The sequence below is a fragment of the Zonotrichia leucophrys genome, chromosome Z (assembly GCF_028769735.1).
Source record: "Zonotrichia leucophrys gambelii isolate GWCS_2022_RI chromosome Z, RI_Zleu_2.0, whole genome shotgun sequence".
In the NCBI taxonomy this organism is placed as follows: domain Eukaryota; kingdom Metazoa; phylum Chordata; class Aves; order Passeriformes; family Passerellidae; genus Zonotrichia; species Zonotrichia leucophrys.
The window spans coordinates 40,885,971-40,907,059 of record NC_088200.1 but is presented as its reverse complement, the minus strand read 5'-3'; the positions used below and the strand labels follow the sequence as shown (position 1 = coordinate 40,907,059).

Below are 21,089 nucleotides of genomic sequence, written 5' to 3'. Positions count from 1 at the left end.
TTGTAGAATGGTTAAGGCTGGGAGGTATCTCTAGAGGTGACTTTGAACACCCTTCTCTGCTCAAGCAGGGTCATCTATGGCTGAAGTGAATCACCTAAGTTACAATCTCTCCTAGAAAATGCTACGTCAAGGGGGACCTTGCACTACAAGAGCTGGGTGCCCTAAGCTTCTAAGAACCCAAAATGACTTCTGCTTATGGAAGCTTTGACATAACATGAACATGCCTGACTCTTGCTGATGTAATTCAGGTAGATTGATCAATAAATTCCATTAATGTTTCTTTCTGTGCTTACAATTTACTTACAGTTGATACATGCTATGTAATGGGAAAAGGCAAGATGTCATGGAATGCAATAGTTTAGACTTGTCAGTATTAGTGCTACTTTGGACGTTTACATGGAACTTTAACTGTAACAGTAGTTTTTTGCACAGCTAAGATTTTGCTTAATATTAATCACAGTTTTAAAAGAATTAATTGGAATTTGATTGCACTTTGCACCATACCATTGCATCATAAGAAAGAAAATACAGCTAATGGATGTCTACTGATCACCTTGGCAGGAGGAAAAATGAAACGGTGTAAAGAGAACCAACTGGAGAAATTCCTGATATACATTTCATTTCTGAAGCATTTTGCATGAGTAACTCTGAAAAATCATAAATATCACCATTAGCTCTCAGCCAGATAGCCTAAAAGGCAGACTAAATCACAGATTATTCTGGAATATGGATTTCTTACCACTTAATAAATTGTAGAGTTGTGAGGTCTGAAGAATTTCCTTTAATTAAGGTGCCTCCTACATCCTTCCTCTACCCACAACACCTTATCTCTAATATAGTTTGGAACACAAAAGCAAAAGAAATTCCCATTCTAGATTCTGAAAACACAGGTCTTCAAGGAGATTTGTTTAAACACATAGTTATAATCTTCCCTCTAATAAAGATCTTCAATTTTTCTTCATAATTAACCAGTGTGCCTGCTTCAGAGATAATTCAGGTATTTAAGAAAGTTAAGGTAAATAGGGCTATTCAGATATTTTAGCTCACTCCAGGTCAAGTGCTTCTAAAAAGTGCTTCTGGTCAGTCCAGACAGAGGCCTCTGCATATTTCCAAAATTTATAGGGTAGGAACATCTAAAAAACTTTGAGATCAGACAGATGATAGTACTGAATGGAATTTTAATTGCTTTCTTATGTGGCATTATATGCTACTTTATTTTGTAATCATACAATAGCACATTTCAACAAAAGGGCAATGTTGCTTGATAATTTTATAAAGGAAAAACTTATGAACTTTTTTTAAAATAAATCAGTAGATGTAAGAATTCATTATATGGTTTAGCATGCATGATGGTGTTCAGTCAAAGTTCAGACTTGACGATCTTGGTGATGACATGATGAATTCACTTTTGCAAACTTAATGATTCTATGATTCAATTAATTTCATTATTGTCATGAAATTATTATGACACAATAATAAGTATATATAATAACTTATATATAAATTATTTTATTTATAAGTCATAAATAAGCAATTGAAGTAGTAAGTTTCTAAACTGGATTATTATATCATAAAGTGTAAAAAAGTATACATTAAGATACAATATTACCACATTTTATGTGTATAATAGGATCCAACAAAATATATAGGATCATTTACAGTGGTCACAAAGCAATTTTCATACAGAATTAGGCAAAGAGCTCTGGTTTTCCAAACTTTTAGTGAAGTATGAAAACAAAGAGTCCTGGACTACCTTGCTGGTTGGAGATTAGGAGTCTCTAAAGATATTTTAATGAGCTATCTATAGCACAAATGAATTTACTTATGTTAATCATGCTTGGATCTCTGAAACAGGGACAAAATTTGCATTATTCATTTTTCTCTTGATTTGGTAATTACAAATAACTGTTATATATATATATATCCAGAAAATATATTTGCAGAAACATAGTTTTGAACTAGACTGTGTTAATGGTAGTTATACCCATTTTGTTTTGATATTAACTTCTGGGAAAGAACAGCTATTTAATTATTTGTCATTGCTTTATTTTTGCTTTTTCCAATCAATGAGCAGCACACAATATACAAGTTATCTTTGCAAGTGAGTTTCCTCGATTTAAATAGATACTATTTATTAACTTAAAATTATAAACTAGTGAATGCTTCATGCCTATGGGCTCTGTCAATAGCAGATAATTAAATCTTTAACCAGGACAACTGACAAAACTTCTGAGAAGACACTGCAGTTCTATTACTATCCTTGAACATTCACTGCAAAGAGAGACTAAAATTAGGATTTGCACATGCAAAACCAGTCCCCCTATTTAAAGTTTTCCTCTTCAAAGATTTAACCTTTTTCTTGGCCTTTAAATGCAGTAGGAATTTTCTGAATGTAGTCTGTTATGTTGACTAGCCAGACTCCATGAATTTTCCAGAGCACTCTGATTCCCACTGTGGCTTTGTGCAGAGAGTTGAATCACACTGCTGTATCATAACAAGAAGAAAGCGATTTATATAGAGGAAAGGGGAGTGGATACTATGTAAGTAATGAAGAGATGGAAATTGCCAAGGTTTTAGCAGCTAGCTCAGGGAATATAATCTCCTAGTGTTTCTTTAGATGTTTTTCACATGGTGACAGTATTTTGAATATTTTTGGAATAAATCCAATTCTTATAAAAATATACTTTTCATAGGCCTTTTTAAAAGTTTCAGCAGACTAATTCAGCCTTTAGAGGGAAATGTAACTACTCTTTTTATGTCTCATTTTCTGCAAACACTTATCCAAGTAACATTAAATAGAAGAATCACCTGATTTAGTATAGTATGAATATAACAGTATGCTCACAAATAAGCTGTATGTATGCACTGGCATCAGTCTTTCTCTCTATAACCTATTTGGTACATATTACATGGATTTACAGTATCACATATGATACCAAAAAACACAGGGAGAGATTCAAAACAGCATGATCAGCTACATATTTAAACCAGGTATTTCCACGGTCTATGCACAAGTGAGTAAAAAAATATTCCATTTTGAGTTCTCTGGAACTCTTTTCACTTCTGCTTTCTTCAGTTTTGAATACTAGAACGAAATGGTACAGCAAGTACACAGGTTGCAATGTACAGCCTTTCAAAACCTCACTGGGGAAGTACGTTCTGATACCCACAAGGTACAAGGTCCTTGTAAATAACAAAAAGCACAGATCATTAACATAGGCCAATCTGAATTGTTAGGTAAAAAGTAAAAAAGTAAAGTAAGCACAGAAGAAGTTAAAGACAAACCAAATGCAGAACTGAAGCAGAAATGTAGGTCATTCTCACATGATTAGTCAACTTTCTTTTGTGAAACATGTCTCATAAATATTCAGCAGTCATACACAAGTTTAACAAGGGTAAGTGATGGATTCTGCACCTTGGATGGGACAACATTGGTTGAGTGAATAGACAGGGGAAAGTGAAGCTGGAGAGCAGCACTGCAAAAAGAGACCTGGGGGTCCTGGTCTGTGGCAAGTAGAACATGGGTCAGCAGTGCCCTGGCAGCCAGGAGGGCCAACCCTGTCCGGGGGGCATCAGGCACAGCATCACAGCTGGGCAAGGGAGGGGATTGTCCTGCTCTGCTCTGAGCTGGGGCAGCCTCACCTCCAGTGCTGGGGGCAGCTCTGGGTGCCATAAAATTAGAGAGCATCTAAAGGAGGGCCACAAGGATCGTGTAGGAACTGGAAGGGAAGCTGTATGAGGAGTGGCTGAGGTCACTTGAGGTCTCTACAGCCTGGAGGACACTGACCTTATTGAGATCCTCAATGTCCTTGTTGGGAGGAGGCAGACACTGATCTCTTCACTCTTGTGACCAATGACAGGAGTCAAGGAAACAGCTTGAAAATGAGTCAGTAGACATTTAAGTCGGATAATAGAAAAAAGTTTTTCACCCAGAGGGTGATTGAGCACTGGAACCAGCTCCCCAGGGAAGTGGTCCCAGCACCAGCCTGGCAGAGTTCAAGCAGCATTTGGACAATTCTCTTGGGCACATGTGACTTTTGGGGATGGTGCTGTGTAGGTCCAAGAGGTGGACTCAGTGATCCCAATGGGTCCTCTCCAACTCAGCATATTCTATGATATTATAATTCTGTGACTTATTTGGTGGCTTACTACATCATATGATTCTAGTAGGTGAAAACAATGTTTGAAATGTCCTTTTATGTTCAGAATTCTTCCTTTTGGTTTGTTCTTCTTTGTAATGAAATGATCGGTCATAAATATATCTTAGTTGTTGCAGTTTGGTATATCCATAAGCTTCCCATCACTTAGGCCTACTGGAGTAGGAGGAGGAGGAGGCATGTCTTATCACCCTAAGACCTTACCAATCTCTACAAATACCTGAAGGGAGGTTGTAGCCAGGTAGGGGTCAGTCTCCTCTCCCAGCGACAGGACAAGAGGACACAGTCTTACGCTGTTCCAGGGGATGTTTAGGTCGGACATTAAGAAGAAGTTCCTCACACAGGGGGTGATTGGGCATTAGAATGGGCTGCCCAGGGAGATGGTGGAATCACCATCCATGGAGGTGTTTAAGACTGGATGTGGCACTTGGTGCTATGGTTTATTTGACAAGGTGGTGTTAGGCCATGGGTTGGATGATTTCAAAGGTCTTTTCCAACCTAGTTGATACTGGGTTTCTGTCTCTTTCTGTTGAAGGCATGTCTTCTTTACTCTGCTTAGTAACAGCAAAATAAAGAGGCTAAAATATTTTTTAGGCTTTGATGAACAGAATCCTGGTAGCACTGAACAAAGGACCAATTACAGTGGCGTTTATATGCCTTGGTAATTGACACTGGGATGATGAGCCAGTAGAAATATCCACAAACATTTTTCCTTTTGCTTTTTTTTCTTCATTAGTGTATTTCTAAATACAGCCTTGCTGTTCTTTCTGCCTATTGCTTGAAGACTTATCAAGTAAATGAATAATTTTTGCTGAACAGAAAACATTCAAGTTGCAGCTTTATTTTTATTTAAACTAAAAAACCGATTTTCTTTCCCTGATTTCTTCTTAGTGAAATCTTCTTAGTGTAAGAAATCTTCATTTCTTCTTAGTGAAATACACAAAATAATTTCAAAACTAGTGCTACCTTGTGTCCAGAAAACAAGTACAAAACCTTTTAAAAAATTCTATGTGAAAGTGTCCCAACTAAAAGTACTTTATCCCATCACAAGTTTGTCCTGTTCTTTTCTATATTGTCTTTAGAAAAGGGGCCTTGTGTTTGTGTGTGTGTGTGTGTGTGTATGCATCTGCAAAAAGAAAGACAATTCATGTGATGGAATGCGATAGCGATTTACCTCTTGATAGCAAAGTTTATTGTTTCAGATCACATTGATAGTACTCAGTACATTGTTATGAAAGCATAATTACAGGAATAAACCTTCATCATCACTGTCATCACTGCATTTTGCCACCTTAGGAATCAGCATGCAAAGAAAAAAGATTACAGTACTCTTTTAAGCTACACCTTTTAAATAGTCTCTGCTCAAATGAGTCCACAAAACCAGCTGCTGCTTACTGCAGAGTCTGTAGGGACAAACTGTTATAAATGCCCTGAAATTTGGCATGTTATTTACACAGAATTAGACAAATCCTGAGATTTCTACCTCCTTAATTTTGTGAAAGGATGAGACAATCATATCAGTGCCATTAAAATTAATCTTTCTGATCTCAAGATCATTGCTGTTCTTGAAAGGACAGGTAATGCCATCTACTACTGCTCCTGAAGGCCCCCTATATGACACATTTGTGACTATTTGTTAGTCAGAAACAGATTAAGACCCTTTTCTTTCCTTTGATGTTCCACATCCTCAAAATCTTTAAGAAAAGCAGCTTCCAAATTTCAGCTATAAGTCACCTCCTTCTGAGATAATTTTTATACCTTGCAGAACCAAAATGAATTGGACCTAGGCAGGGAGACGTGGAGAAAAGCATAACCAACAAGCATTTAGAAACTGAATGCTGTATCAGGAAGAAATATTCTGTGGGATATCCTGTGTTCAGAACGGCTCCCTGCCTCAGTGCCTCTAGCTTCTGAAGGATACTCTCTGGGAGAGTGTACATACTCGATGCAATAAAATAATATGGAAGTGTTGTACACTAGTTTGCTGCAGCCTCCTCAATGTGTTGAGCAAGAATTTACTTCTGACCTATCTGGGATCTCAAAAAATACAGATTGAGAAATATCATGTTCTTCCACCGTTCCCCATTACATGCATAAGCACAAGTGTACTTCTGGAATGGAAAGTGGAAGGATTTGGAGCTAGAAAAGGTTCATGATAGAGGCATTTAAGAAAGAGACTAAGATAGATCTGAAAAAAAAAGGAAATGAATGAAAGTGCAAACAAATGAAAGGGTAACCCAGGGTCTTGTAATGCTGGGGGAAGCTGACATTTGAGAAAACAAATTTAAAGGAAAGAGAGAGAGAGAAGGGAGGCATTAGAAAATGAAAAAAGTAGATGATTCTAAAAAGACATTGTATGGGATTGGTTTTAAGAGACTGTAATGCTTCACTGGGAGCCAAGAAACATTTATTTTGCAAAATCAGATTTCACAGAAACAAATACAGAGGAGGGAAGTAAAAGAAAGTCTGAGGAAGTCTTCTATTTACTTTTTTAAAGCATACATACATGCAACCTGAATATGTAGAACCTACTCGAGACTAAAAACATGAAACATGTTGCTATCATTCCACAAACACTGTAGTTGAATTTTAATGCCCCTATTGTGTCCTTTGTGCCTTCTCAGAGAAGGAACCACATGAGAAAACACCAGCAAAATATTACTATGTGAGTCTGATTGCCAACAGTTCATGTTTGTGCTAGCTTGTACCCATTTAAAAAAACACGTGGAGGTCATTGAAATATATTTGCATCAAAGAAAAAGGTGTCTGCTGAAGTTCATAATGTCATTTTTATAACAGAACTTTGAAAATCTTTTTTTCTGTTATTGAGAAAAACCCCTTGTGACTAATAAGTGATTTCCCTCACAGGGTTAGTCTAATGCATGAAAGAGCTTTTCAACATTGAAAGAAAAAGGACTTGGCATCTAAGCTTGTTAATAATCTGGATTCAATACAACAGATCTAATCTTTCCATTCCTGTTTCATGAATAGGTTATTTGGCTAAAATATAGATTTTTTTTCTCATGGTCCTAATTTCTGTTTTAATTGAATTGCTGAGAATGAAAATGATTAGAGAATGCTGCGTGGTGAACAGATTTGTTTGGATAATGTGGTTTTAACACCTCTTGTTCTGCCCAAAATACACAGTCTTCCATAAAAGGATGTGGTAATACATAGCTTCTATACCACACTCTGTAACAGTCAATGCTCACTGGGCTTGCATTTAGTGATTAATAAAAGGGATGGAAGGAAATATAAACTGAAACAATGAAAAGGTAATATAAACAGAATGATTATAAGGAAAATAGTTTTTCTGTTCCAGTGAAAATTCAGTAATTTGTTTACATAGGTCAGTCACAATCATAATGTAAAAATGTTTCCTCCTGATATCAGAATTCACAGAATTTGAAATATTTCATATTTAAAACTGAAAACACAATGCTTATGAAAAGTGGTCAATTAGTAAGACTCAGACTTCAGACTAATACTAAATACTTCAGGATGTTTTATCTAGATTGACCTGCCATTAAACTTGCAGCTTCCTCTGGAGCAACTGTTGTAAGAAATGAGAGAATAATTTGATTTTCCTTAAACTCCTTTACTTAAACATAATTATTAAATATGACACCATTTTTTGTAACAGGGACAACACTAGTCATATATATATATATATATATATATATAAACATATACATATATGCTTTTCTATATTTTTAATTCGGAAACACATTATCTGAAGTTAATGGGAGTTATATTGAGGGAAAAAAATGCTGTCTTTGTATTCAGATCAGAATTGAACAGATTCATTTAAAGTTTAAACTTGGCCATCCAAGTTTACTTAAAGCCAAGACAGAGCAGGGCCTTCTCTACCAAAAAAAAAATATCCTTCTTTTAGTACTATAGATATTTATCTATGCTGGTTTTGAAATATTAACTGTAAGGTACTTTGAGAGATGCCGAAAAGAATTTTATATTTTCATTTTCCCTTTTCACATTCTATCTTGTGAGAGTAGTAATCCAGCATTCTGCTGGGACAATACATTTCTTGCCTCCCAGTGCTTGTCTATGCCTCTTGATTTATCAGTACAAAGGAGACAACATGAGAGGAATGGAGAAAGACTCTCCCCTTCAGATGACCAAGCAGCTTCTCCCAAAACACCCCTATATTCAAGAAGCAAAAGGTTCAAGTTTGGGAAATAAACTGAGATTTTTAATTTTCCTCCCTCTACCCCCTTTTCAGTGCCCTGACAGCACAGCACTGCCATATAAGATGTGTCTGGAATCTCCTTGATGTTTTGCAGGAGGGAACATTCAGATTAATGAGATTTCACTTTCACCAGTTGTTGTTAGTTTGTGAGATCCTCAGTTTTGTAGGAAGCATTTCTGGATACTTTTTCTATAAAAGAAGCTGTCTAAACTGACCAGCAGCGAGAGTCTTCTTAGAAACTAGAAGTCAGTGTTCAAGTCAAAGATGTTTTCAATATTTTCTTTCTGAATAGTTAGCAGAGTTCTCACGCCATCTGAGATACTCCAAATACTACAGAAATAAAAGACAAAGCTGCCTCCTCTATCTACAAATCTTACTTACAGCTTTCCCTACACAAGCTGCTGTTTATTTTCAGTTTGTGGCACACACTCTAGTGCGCTTTGACAAAGCTAATCCTGCTTCATCATCTCCAAGACCCTGGAGATTTCCATTTGCTCAATGATTAATTACTGGCCTCTTGCTCTTTCCACTTAAAAAAAAAAAAAAAAAACAAAAAAACCAAAACCCAAAAGTCCCCAAAACCCAACCAAAAAAAGCCCCAAATAGCTAGTACAGCAAGTTCTTCCCTGAGAAGCAGAAACAATTAAACCTAATTTGCTTTGAGTTAATGTGCTACATCACCTTATCCCACCACAATGCTATTTTGGGTCTATGGCAGACCTGTGGTTAAGGTCTGTGGTTCAGTCCCACCAATCAATAAGCTGGGAGAAGTGTGAGAACCAGCCTGTTCATCTCCCTCATCTTTCCAACATCTATTTCCACAGAGGAAAAGTTACAACAGGGCTTAAGACCTGTAGAATAAGAGACCTGAATACTTTGCAATGGACTTGAAATGTGCTGGCACATGCAGAAGTTGTTTGGGTACCAGGTGGATCACACAAGTGTATAAAGCCTCATTTCCTTCAGACAGCATGGAAAACAATAGCATATGTGGCAAAAATGATCACAAGAGCTGCACTGAAAATCGCCTTTTTCTCCATACCTTTGTCTCCAACTACTGAAGTTTTGTAAGTCAGATACATAGGAATCAAAAATGTTTACAAAATAAAGACAACTACTGACAGTATCAGTTAGACACTAAATCAGCACTTAAAAGATCAGTACACAAACTGAATTAGCAGAATAAATTTTTGCATATAGGCAACATGTGCCTACTTGTCTAGTAGTGTTTTATTAACCTTAAAAATAGGAGCTTAAGTGTCTGCACTCTAAAAATGAGAATTTTTAAATATCAGCACAGCAACTTGGGAACATTTCTCATAATCATTTCGTAAGCCAATGCCTAAAATATGTATTAATACAGTTTTGTGACAAATCACCTGTTAGATTTCAGCTGACAGCTTGCCATACGTTAATCATAAATAACTAAAATATGGCTATAGTAATGTATTACAGAACAAAAGGGAGAGACTATAGAGCAACCTTTCTGATACATCTCGCCTACTCCCCCTCGCATTCCTGATTTTGCTGTGTACTGACCCAATGGCCACTGGTTCCAGTTGTTAATGGAATATCCTACTGTGTTAAAGAGCTTTGTGGGATGCTATTTATCAGGAATGCAAGCAACAATACAAGGCAGAACAGATGAAAGGAAAATAACACTCCCCACTATGAACAGAGTACTATTTAATATATTAAATTCACGAGCCTGAGACATGAAGGCCTATGGTTGGCCTTTTGAAGGGCTATGGTAGAAGATACTCAAGAGTATGGTCACAGGTAAGTATTCAGATGAACAGCAGGCAACTAATTTTGCTTTCTCCTTTGCTACAATTTTTGAGATTTAAACTTGCCCTCATAGCTTGCATTTCACATAAGGCTGGTGTGCAGCCTCCATGAGAGGACTGAAAACAGCTGCATGAGCAGGAAGAATGAGAATTAAACAGTTAATCTGGAATGACATGAGAAAGATGCATAGTTTTTTGAAAACCTCAGAGGGAATACATGACACTTATTTCCAAATTTAAAAAATCTTCCTTTCACCTCAAAACCCCCACCAAAAAACCAAAAAAACTCAAGAATACTTCTATCTTCCAACTCTGGTTTAAGTACTATCTTAGAGATCATTAAGTGTTTTACACGAAACATTTCAAAGTTTAAAGAGTGTGTAGATGTATTTCTATTTCAGTGCTGTACTAACCATAGAGTAATGTACTGCTGCAATATTGGCAGAAATAGAACACCAGTATAGAATGCTGTGTTCAATTTTTTTTAAGTTTGGGGGAAAAAAATAATCTACCTTAATGAGTAGTTTGTAACCCATGATTTAAGCCTCTTGTTATGTTATTTGCTCTTAGAAGGAAAGGAATGTTAAAGGAGTATTAACAAACTATATATATAGGTTAATGTATGTGTATGTGTACACTACTATCTTAAATACAAAATTTATGCTACTGGTAACAGAAGCTGATATGCAATACATTAGCAGAAATATACAGTGTTTTAATGGTTCTTCATTAATTTAGGGTAATTTCTTATCTTTTTTTTTTTTTAGCATCACTATAAAACATAATCTTTTAAATAATGAGTTCTGGTTTAAATATTTCTATAGAAAGAAATATGTTTATTCCTAATGTGATGCATTCATTTCTGACTGACTGAACTACAGGAAGAGCTACATAACCTGCTCATGACTTAAAAAAAAAAAAAAAAGCAAAGCTAAACGTAGTCCTCAAACCTCACATCCATGTTGTGATACCATGTTAAAAATATAAAATACATCAGTTTATTGCTCAACTCTTCAATGTCATGCAAGGATCATAGCAGGAAGGGCACTAAAACAGCTAAGTTACTTATAAGAACTTCTAGGACATAACATTAAAACCTAAAATATCTATTTAGTGTTGCCATTTCAAAGCAAAATTCAGCCTTGAAGCCATTTCAGTCCAGGGGGCAAAGGTGATGATTTAAGTCTTGCTTTCTTTACCAACATTTATTGCAATAAAGACCAAGTAGCATTTTGCCCAGCTTTTGATTTGTGTTGTACTTTGAAGACACTGTTGCTTGTTGAAAAGCTAGTCTTTTACGGAATAGTTAGTTCTTTTAGACAAGATAAAAAGTAATCATCTGTGCCACATTTCATATATTTACCTCTTCATACAAAGTAATTATTGTACAAGGTTACTTGGTGTTTTTAAAGATACTGTTTGGAAAGCATTAGTGTTCTTTTAAGTGTGAGATTATTTGGGTGACCATTTTTCATGGTGTAACTGGCAGCATCAAAAGAAGACAGCAATTTATAGGACTCGTGGAGAACAAAGTTTATTTTCACTTTTGTCAGCCTTCATGCTGGCAGCACTAGCTTCCAGAGGATGATAGAAAACACCCAAATCATTCTCCTCTGCAGAAAAGGAGCAATGACCCGCAATGAGCGCAGCAGGTGCCAACAAGCCTGACTCCAAGATCAGGCGCTGCGCAGCTGGTGGGGCTGCGGCCAGTCAGTGTGGAACCCAGGAGGAGAGGCACCACTGTGGCCAGTCAGTGTGGAACCCAGGGCAAGAGACACCAAGTGGCCCGTCGGTGTGGAACCCAGGACAAGAGACAGCACTGCGACCACTCGGTGTGGAACCCAGGACGAGAGGCACCACTGCAGCCTGTCAGTGTGGGGCCCAGGACGAGAGGCACTACTGTGGCCAGTCAGTGTGGGGCCAGGACAAAAGGCACCACTGCGACCAGTCTGTGTGGAGCCAGGAGGAGAGGCACCACTGTGGCCTGTCGGTGTGGAACCCAACACAAGACGCACCACTGCGGCCAGCAGCGCACCCGGAGCTTCACTCCATCACTTCTATTCCAGGAAAGCCAACTTTTCCAGCATCAGTGCTCATGGGCTCCAAACACCATAATGCCTAGCTAGCACTTACTGCGTTTATACCGACACTCTAACCCCATTTTACACAGCGTGAAGGCTGTCACAGGGGGTATAATATCCAGGCTCCCACAGAAGACGCCTAGAAGTTTACAGTGAAGTTTTCCAAAGCACTCTTCACCTAAATCCTACTATTCCCACCTACGTTCTTTCTCTGCAGAGAACTGGACAAAAGACTAAGAAGAGCCGGGATGGACCCTGTTCCAGCCCAAGTTAGGCCACCGACCGTGCCAAGCAACACGTGGTGCCACTCGGCATGGAACCTGACCATCCTCCAGAAAAAAAATCTGGGACTTGCCATACACAAAGACGACTGCCACTAAAATATCGCTCTGTCGCTCTGGGACACCTCTCGCGGACCGGCAGGTCCGGCACACCCCCGTCGGTGTAACCATCTGCCCGCGGAGGCGCACAGGAGTTGAGCACGGCGGCGGGGCGCAGGCAAGTTCCGCGGACCCGGCCGCCGCCCCGCCGCTCTGCCCCCCGCCCTCCCTCGCCGGCCCGCTCCGAGTGACGTCACCGCCCCGCCCCCCGCGCCCGGCTGCGCGCGGGTGTGCGTGCGGCGCGCGGCTCCGGAGCTCGGCCGGCGCGCGGCCCGGGATGGGGCGGGCGCTGCCCGGGTCGCCGCTCCGCGCCCCCCCAGCCTGGCCGTACACGCACAGGCACGGACAGCGGCAGCGGGCTCTCCCCGACTCTTGGGGCCGTGCGGATCCTGTGATCCACACAGCGTAAGAGGATTAAAAAAGAATAATCACAAAAACCCACAACCCAACAAAAAAAGCAAAAGCGCACGCACACACACACAAAAGCGCAAACAGACATCCAACCCAAAGCCCACAACAAACCCACGGAACGGGAGAGCGTCCTCTCTACCGGTGTCCCCACGGCGTCCCCGTTCTTCCCCAGAGGAGCGAAGCGAAGTGGTGGGGGAGGGTTTTTCACGTTTCGACTCTCGGGGACGGTTTCTGGGATTTTTTTCCCGTGTCTGCCCTCACCACCCCGCCCGCCCTGTGCCCTCTTCTCTCGCTTTTGTTTGCACTGCACTTTTTGTAGCAAGGGAGGCGGGAGAGTGGGTGGGAGACCTCGCTTTTATTTGTAGCAAAAGAATCAGTTAGAAAAGACGAAGGAAGAAAAGAAAAGGAGGAAAGAGAAGAAAAAAAAAGAGTGAAGGGGGAAGGAAGAAGGAGAGAGAGAGAGAGAGAGAGCGAGAGAGAGGGAGGAGGAGGAGGAGGAGGGGAAACGGAGCAGCTAGCTGGGGAACAGAGAGCGCGCCCGGGAGCAGCAGCAGCCGCCGCAGGAAGGAGAAGAGCAGAGCGGAGCAGAGCAGCGCGGAGGAGAGGCGGCGCTGGCAAGAGGAGGCAGGCGGGGACCTGGCTCTTCTGGATGCTGGATTTTCGGACTCTCGTTGACTCTCTCCTGCTCCCCGGCGCCGCACTGTGAGAGACACGCACGAGCGTCAGGCAGCAGCGGCGGGGCTTCGCTCGTAGCTGCTGCTGCTGCAGCGGGGCTCGGATTAAATTGGCCGCCCCGGAGCCGACCGGGAGCAGCGGGAGGAGGTGGCGGCGGCGGCGGCGGCGGGAAGCAGCGGCAGGCGGGCGGGCAGCGGCGAAGGCTGCTGCTGGGACCGGGGGAGCCAGCATGACCAGGTAACTGCCCCGCTCCTGACCCATTTTTCCTCCGTCGCCGCCTCTTTCGGCGCGCTTGTGTGTGTGAGCCCGAAGTGTGCGTGTGTGTGTGTGTGTGTGTGCGCGCAGCCCGCACACATGTCCCTCACGCACAACTCTCCCGTGGGTGCCCCAGGGCTTCCCCCCGGCAGCTTCCAGCCCGCTCCCCGCGCCTCCCCGCCGAGTCTCAGCCTGGCGGCGAGGCCTGTTCGGGGAGCGAGGGGAGCTGCGGTACGGGGACGGGGGATGGGGCAGGGAGAGGGCGATTGATGGATCGGAGTCGACGTTTCCACTGAGTGCCGCTGTGCGCGGGCGGGGAGAGGGGAGTACGGTAATTATACACTGTCTGTTTGCTTTGGCGAACGAATTATTAATATTAATTATTTTGTTTATTCTAACGGGTTCGGAGATGGGGGAAGGTAGCAGGGTGAGAGACCAGGCATCTGCCGCTGGAGAAGGGACTTGGGGGTGAGCGGCCAGTAGGGACCCCGGGCGCCCGTCCGAGCACGGCTCCCTCCTCCTTCTCCTCCTCCTTCTCCTCGTTCTCCTCCTCCTGCTGTCTCTCGGCGTAGCGGGGAGGCACGGAGATGCGAAGATTTTCACAGGTTAGGCGTTTAATTTCTTTGTTTACTCTCGCGAAGCCACTTGAAAGGAAGCACATCGGGCTGGAAACTCAGTTTTCCGAGCGTTCGCAAAGGGGTTCTTGAATTTGTTCAGCAAACTTAGCAGCACCCTCTGCGCCGTCTGCCCATGCAAGGAGGCACTCCTTACTGCTGCAGCCGGGCTCTGTCAGACTGTTGTTTTCTTAAACAGTTGTTTCCTTGCACGGAATCCCCTGTTTTGCCTATTATATGTGCCCTCAGTTCTGGACAGAACGGTGTTCTTTCAGTTTTAAGTGATTACCACTCAGCTTTGCATGTATGGCTTTTGAATGCCTGCTTCTCCTTGTTACTCCTCCAGAACTGCTGTCATGCGTATTTTATTCTTTTGCCTGGCCTCTGTACAATAACTTCCTCGTGTAAGGATGGCAGCTTCTCTGCCGTGATTTCGATGTCCATACTCCCAGTTCTGACACACGTAGAAGGGTTAATTTATGTACAAAGAATTGTTAGGGTTTTATGTGTTCCTTCACTTGTCACCTGAGATGGCGTTACATAGGGGATAAGTCTGTAGGTGCTGATTTACTTTCGAGTTTCCTATTTGCAGAGTATTTGTGATGACACTTGTATTCTCTTAAACTTAGGATTAATGTGGGAAGCTATGATTGTCTTCTCAGCCTTTCAGAGATCGCTTCCAACATACCTTTTGTTCAAGCACGAGCAACTTCTCTGTAATGTTGGGACGTTATTGGGGATTTCGATACAGAGACGGAAAAATGTATGTATCATATTTTTCCTTCTTCTGGTATCTGCTAGTGGTTTGAAATGTTGTAACAGTCAATACTTTCTTTTCTTGCTGTAAAAGTGTATAGTAAATGACATCATTTTCTCCTGGGCTGGGAGCAACGAATCCTACAATTCTTGTTATGAATGGAGCAACTCTGAAGAAAAAAAAAAAAAAAGATTCTGCCCTGTCCTAAATACGATCATATGTACTTGCATCTTACTTGAGATGGCAATTTTTTGATTGCTGCTTTAAATTGCCTCTCATGAGATGAGCTATTACTGCTTTTTTAATGTGTGAAATTGACAAACTGGTCAGTTTAATAAATTCAGCTGTCACATTTCACTCAGTCAAAATTGCTAAAAGCTGTAAATATACTGGGGATTTTTAAGGTACCGACTGTTACACAGAAAGAATGGATTTAATGAGATACTTTTTACATGAGTAGCTTTCCAATTTTAGTTTTGTCACTTGTCTTAATATGGTGAGGTATATTTAGATATCTTTCAACGCAAAAATGATGTATAGCTTTTCTGTATCCACTTAAAGCAGTAAAAGCTTTGTCTTAGTAGAAGTCTTCTACTCTTAAGAAGATACTAAGAAATTCATTATGGTTTGTGTGTGCTAAGGCAAGCTATTAGGAGTGGTGAGGCATGGTAAGGAAAATGGTACCTCACTATTTCTAGATTTCAGGAATTTGTCTTAGTACCTGCTTTTAGACCCAGCAGTCATGCTACTTTTAAAACAAGCGCTAAAGAATAAGGCAAATAAGCATTGTGCTGTGATGGTTATGTAACTCAAACCACCAGCAGTCAGCAAACTCAATGGGCGTTAGGAAATCAGTGCCTAATCTCAGGAGAGGATGTGCAAGAATCTACTTGGGGATGTGTAAAGATCCAAGTGTCTGGAGATTTAAGTCTGGTCAGCGATTCACCTTTCATTTTTAACATTGCCTTTTGCTTCTGCGTTTGAGGAATGCAGGGACCAAAACTACACGAGCTGAAGAGTAGGAATTCCCCTTTATCTGCTGCTGTGTGTGCTGAGCCACTAGGGGCCTGTATAAACTGCTCTCGTAGAGCAGATACCTGTGCATGGCATATGCTCACTTTCACCAGGCTTTTTTTACACAGGTGCATAATGTCAAAGCAAAGATGCCAGTAATTCATTCCTTTCTAGTAAATGAGATCTCATTTTGTAGGAGGTGGGTACAAATTGCATATTATTTATTTTTTTATATTTTGCCCTACTTCATCTGTTTCGCCAGTCCTGTATTGTGTCCAATGTTTCTGCTTTCCTGATTACTGTGGGAGATGGGGATGAACATGACTCAGGAGGTGCAAATTTTGGGCGAAGTTGGATTTGTGTGTCTTCCGCATTTCATATTTTCTGTAAGCTGAGAAAATCAGATTTGTTGCCTGTGTGTTTTTTCTATTAGATTAGTAATGGTACTGTTCCATGCAAGTGTAGGGTTAAAAGATAAAATAAACAGGATTTCTACAAGGCAGGAACCGACGTAGATTGATGGTGTATTTAAACTAGCTTTGTAAGTGTTATGTAAGTTGGAGAGTGTGTCAGCTCCAAAGCTTTGGCTGGAGTGTAGTCAGCATTTATGGGACATGGGCTGAAGATGCGTGATACATTCTTGAGTGTCGGTTTCAGAAATTTAAAATCCACCAGCCGGAGCATTCTTAATAGACATTAAGCAGTAAGGTCAAGTATACTTCCACTGTTCCATTGTTGCTTTTCAGTTTTTGAAACAAGGCAGATAATTTGTAAAAGAGCACAGCTGAAATATTTGCATATTGGATTTCCTTCGAAATGAACTTCCATTACTAAGCTCTTTGAGAATTCTCATTTGGAAGGATTTTCAGGCTGAATCACAGTAAGGTCATAAAATCAAAAAGCAGTTTCCCTATGGTATGTTAATTTTTTAATAAGCTGTCTTTTAAAACATCAGAGTCTTATATATTGTTCGGTGTTGGGCTAGTTACAGCAAGAGGGTTTTTTCTCATCTTGCTGACAACAGTTGTGCAAATATTGACTGAGCTTAATTTTCTGAAATGTGTGTGCGCGCCTTAGGTAAAGTTTTGATGAAATGTAATGAAATCTACTTTAAAGGTTTTCTCAAATGATAAGCATTGGCTCAAAAGTGTAAGTCTTGCTGCTTATCAGTAAACCAAGGCGGTGGCTCTGAAATGCAGAGGATAGGCACTTCATTTGTGCTTCGGATATCAAAACGACTAATACGGTATGGATCTATGAATCATTGTATTTCATTTTTGTATATGACTGTGGTGATTTTTAAACTTTTGTTCTCTAACAAGAGTTGAGAGAAAGGTATAGATATTTGCTGGTTCAAGTTCGGTGTCAGTCACATAATGCCATCTATAGTAACAGGAGCTTGCTTTCACTGTAGTTCTTTTTGATAACAGTTGTCATAACATAGTCAACATAGTATATTTTTATGAAAACCCTCAATTTCACATACTCTGTGAGTGTATTTTATTTGCTTAATCCTTGTATTCTTTGGAACAGGCCTTAAATAAAGCTAGTTAATGAATGTGTGCTGGCAAATTGGCAGCCTAAAGCAAGAATATGTGTTTAAAAATACTTATTTGAATACTATCAGGAATTTACCAAGTAGGAGCAGAGAGGAAGCTTACTTCTCCTGGTGATCTGCTACGGTGAAGGTTGCAATACAGCTGGAGAAATCTGATGATTTAGAAAAAGGTTACATGAGAGTGCTTTGCATATAAATTCCTTTCCAACAAGCTTCATTTCACTTGTTTTTTTAAGAGACTGGGCATTAATAGAGCTGTATTTACTACTGCACAATTTCACCTTATATTTCATAAGCTCAGATGACTTTCGGTAGTTTATTGATAGTACTTATCTTAAACATAGCATATTTGTGTCTTCCTATAAGAAGTGGATAGCTAAAATGCCAATAAGAGAAATGCAGAATAATAAAAATTGTTTGTATGCAAAAAATTAGGTTAAATTGAATAAAATATGCAGTGCTTTTAAGAACTTAGTAATTATTCAGGTTATTTCAATTCATTCGTAAAAGCGACAAGTCAAACGGAATACTATGAGCTTTTTCAGCTACATCAGCAGGTATACATAGTCTGAACTTCCCTAAGATATTCCCTAAATTTACCTCTTTAGGTGTCTTCTGCTTACATGCTGTGACAGGCTTCTTCATAAACCTTAATAGCACAGTTACAGAAAGAGAAAAACAAAAAAGACTATGTGATTATCTTGCAGTAGAGTTTCAAAAGATATAGAGGGGTTTTTTTTTCTCTAAAATCAGCTTCTCTGTTTATACTTGATATCTGATTTCTGGTGGGGGTTCTGTGTGTTGCTTTGAATACAAAGAATGGGCAGAAAATGTCCTCCTCATTCAACAGAAAAAGGTGGAATTTCAGGCACTTTGATTTATTGCACGAGAGGACGTGCCCTAATAGCATACTGTCATGTCTTGAGCTTCTTCATATTTAAGCACAATGCAGTTACTTTAGTTTTTCAGTAATCTTCCAGTTAGTGAAGTCACTCCTTGGGTATACAAATTCATTTATTATTTGCAGACAATCAAAATGGATGTCCTGGTTAGTGCCAGCCAAACTGCTCACATATTGTTGTGGTCAGATAATGCACACCTTTTTCCCAAGTAGTATATCAAATGTGGTATACTGAGTTATGCCAGCAATTTTATTGCTCTTTCTTTTACAGTCTTTAGTGTTCTGGAAATTGCGTATCTGTAAGTCAGAGTTCAGTAAATAGTTTATAAAATCTGGTGTTTTAGGTTGTGGAATCGGGTGATGCCTAAGAAGCATATAGTCAGTACCAATCTGACCAAAACAAATGTGACTTTGGTATGAATTTGCAAATAAATATACATTTGTCTAACAAATTTTCCCAATCCCATGCATCTTACCTTGGCTTATTCTTGGTTTTACCTAGAAATCTAGGTTTTTTGGTACTTGCTTTGACTCAGCAAGAAAAAATTCAAATACATTCTGTTAGCAATGTCTTAGTCTTTCTGATCTTCAGAAAATCACTCTTTGCTGAGTTTGAACACAGTAATTCCGCTTGCTTTACAATGTTGATTAAATTAAAAAAATGTTAATTTCCTTTGGAACTATCTGTAGGCCATTTTATTTTTATAAAACTATGCCGAAAAAGCTGAATTTTGTGTATAAGGAATAGAGTGCTATTTCTACTATTTCATTTTTTTGTTCCCTCTCCTTCTCCCTCTCCCTTTCCCTCTCCCTCTCCCTCTCCTTCCTTGCCTTCCTATTCCTCCCCACTCCTTTCCCTTTTCCTATAAGAACAAAGATAAAACTGATCTTATTAAAGTTCACAAAAATACATACAGAATTCTGTACTCCATCCCATTTTTTCATCTTCTTTATGCCACAGAGAATGGGTTTGTGAAGCAGACACATGCCACTGTTTCTAACGCAGAGACATGATTAATTTGTCTTGTTCATCTGTATTACTAAACTTCTGTTAATCATTAGTTTAATTTTATTTTCTTTTTAATTTAGGAAAGGTATTTTTTCCACTATGGAATTTATTGAAGGCAGGGAGGTCTTTTCTTAAAAGGTTGGTTGTAGGACCAAGTATTTTCTGCCTGGGTTTCAGTAATGTGACTGTCAGGTACATAATTGCTTTACCTCTTATGCTACTTTTTGTTAAAATCCTGTTTACATGTGTACTGTGTATTAACACTTCTGGAATTTGAGTATTTTTTTCTATTTTTTTGACTATTTTATTTTTTTTCTAAAATAAGCAAACAGGTCATTTTTTTGAAAGTCATTCATTTGATGTAAAGAACGTGCAATGAAAGATTTGTAAAACACTGATCAGAAAGTAGGACAGGAAGTTTTATTTATTTATTTTTTCGTTTGTTTAGGGTGGTAGTGTATCTTAGAAAGCTGCTTAACTACTGCCCAGTGCAGCTGTCCTTCCCTGAAAGATTAGGTTTCAGGAGCAATGATGGATGTTGAATGCCTGTAGCCAGTTGTGGGGTTTTCTCTGAGGTCAGTGCTACTGATGGAGGATAGGAATTTACAGCCTTATGTCTCTTCCCCAAGCATTTCTTTAGGGAAAAAAAAAAGCCCACAACAACTAGGAATGTTCAGTGCTGAGCTTCTGTTGCTGTATAATCTATTCATACTAGTGAGAAAGAATAAGTAGATTTGTGAATAGCAAGGATAAATTTGGTCATGAGTGTGCCCTTTTGTTTCACAGCAATACACAGAAATAGCTACAGAAAAGTAAATGGGAAGATGTGATTTCATTTAGAAATCTTTTATATTATTTTAACCTGTGTTAAGAGGTTTGAAATTGATACTTTTGACTTTTTGTTTCAATTGTTTCAACTATGTTTCAGAACATATTTTCGTTTTTGACCTAAAAGTAGGATTTTTTTTTTTTCCCCATGGAAGAAATAGTGGTCTTCAGCAAGCACAACCAAAGCAGAGTAGATGTCCATCAGTAATGAGAGGGTGGATGTTCATCAGGTAGAAAGAGTTTACTTTGATAACATATAATGTTACCTTAATTCAGGCATCACAATACATGTTGTTAATAAAGATGGATAGTTTACATACTCTTAGCTGTGTTTTCAGAAGCATTTGTTGAGGTCAGACTTTCAGGCTTTAGTTTTGGACTGTCTGCCTTCCCTGAGCTGTTGAAGTTTGCTTCTGATACCATGGTGATTAATTTTAAAAAAATTTGGTTGAGAA

At 39.7% G+C, this 21,089-nt stretch overlaps 1 protein-coding gene across 44 annotated transcripts in view; it reads left to right on the top strand.

Annotated features, from left to right (window-relative positions):
* The window catches only part of PTPRD (protein tyrosine phosphatase receptor type D), a 1,159,824-nt gene that overhangs the window by 787,255 nt on the left and 351,480 nt on the right, over positions 1-21,089 (top strand). Inside the window, exon 1 of one of the 44 annotated variants that reach the window (XM_064736590.1) lies at positions 13,530-13,935. The exons of the other annotated variants lie outside the window; for them this stretch is intronic. The gene's annotated coding sequence lies outside the window, so the exon portion shown is untranslated. Of the gene's footprint in view, positions 1-13,529; positions 13,936-21,089 lie in introns of those variants that run through there. 44 annotated transcript variants of the gene reach the window in all.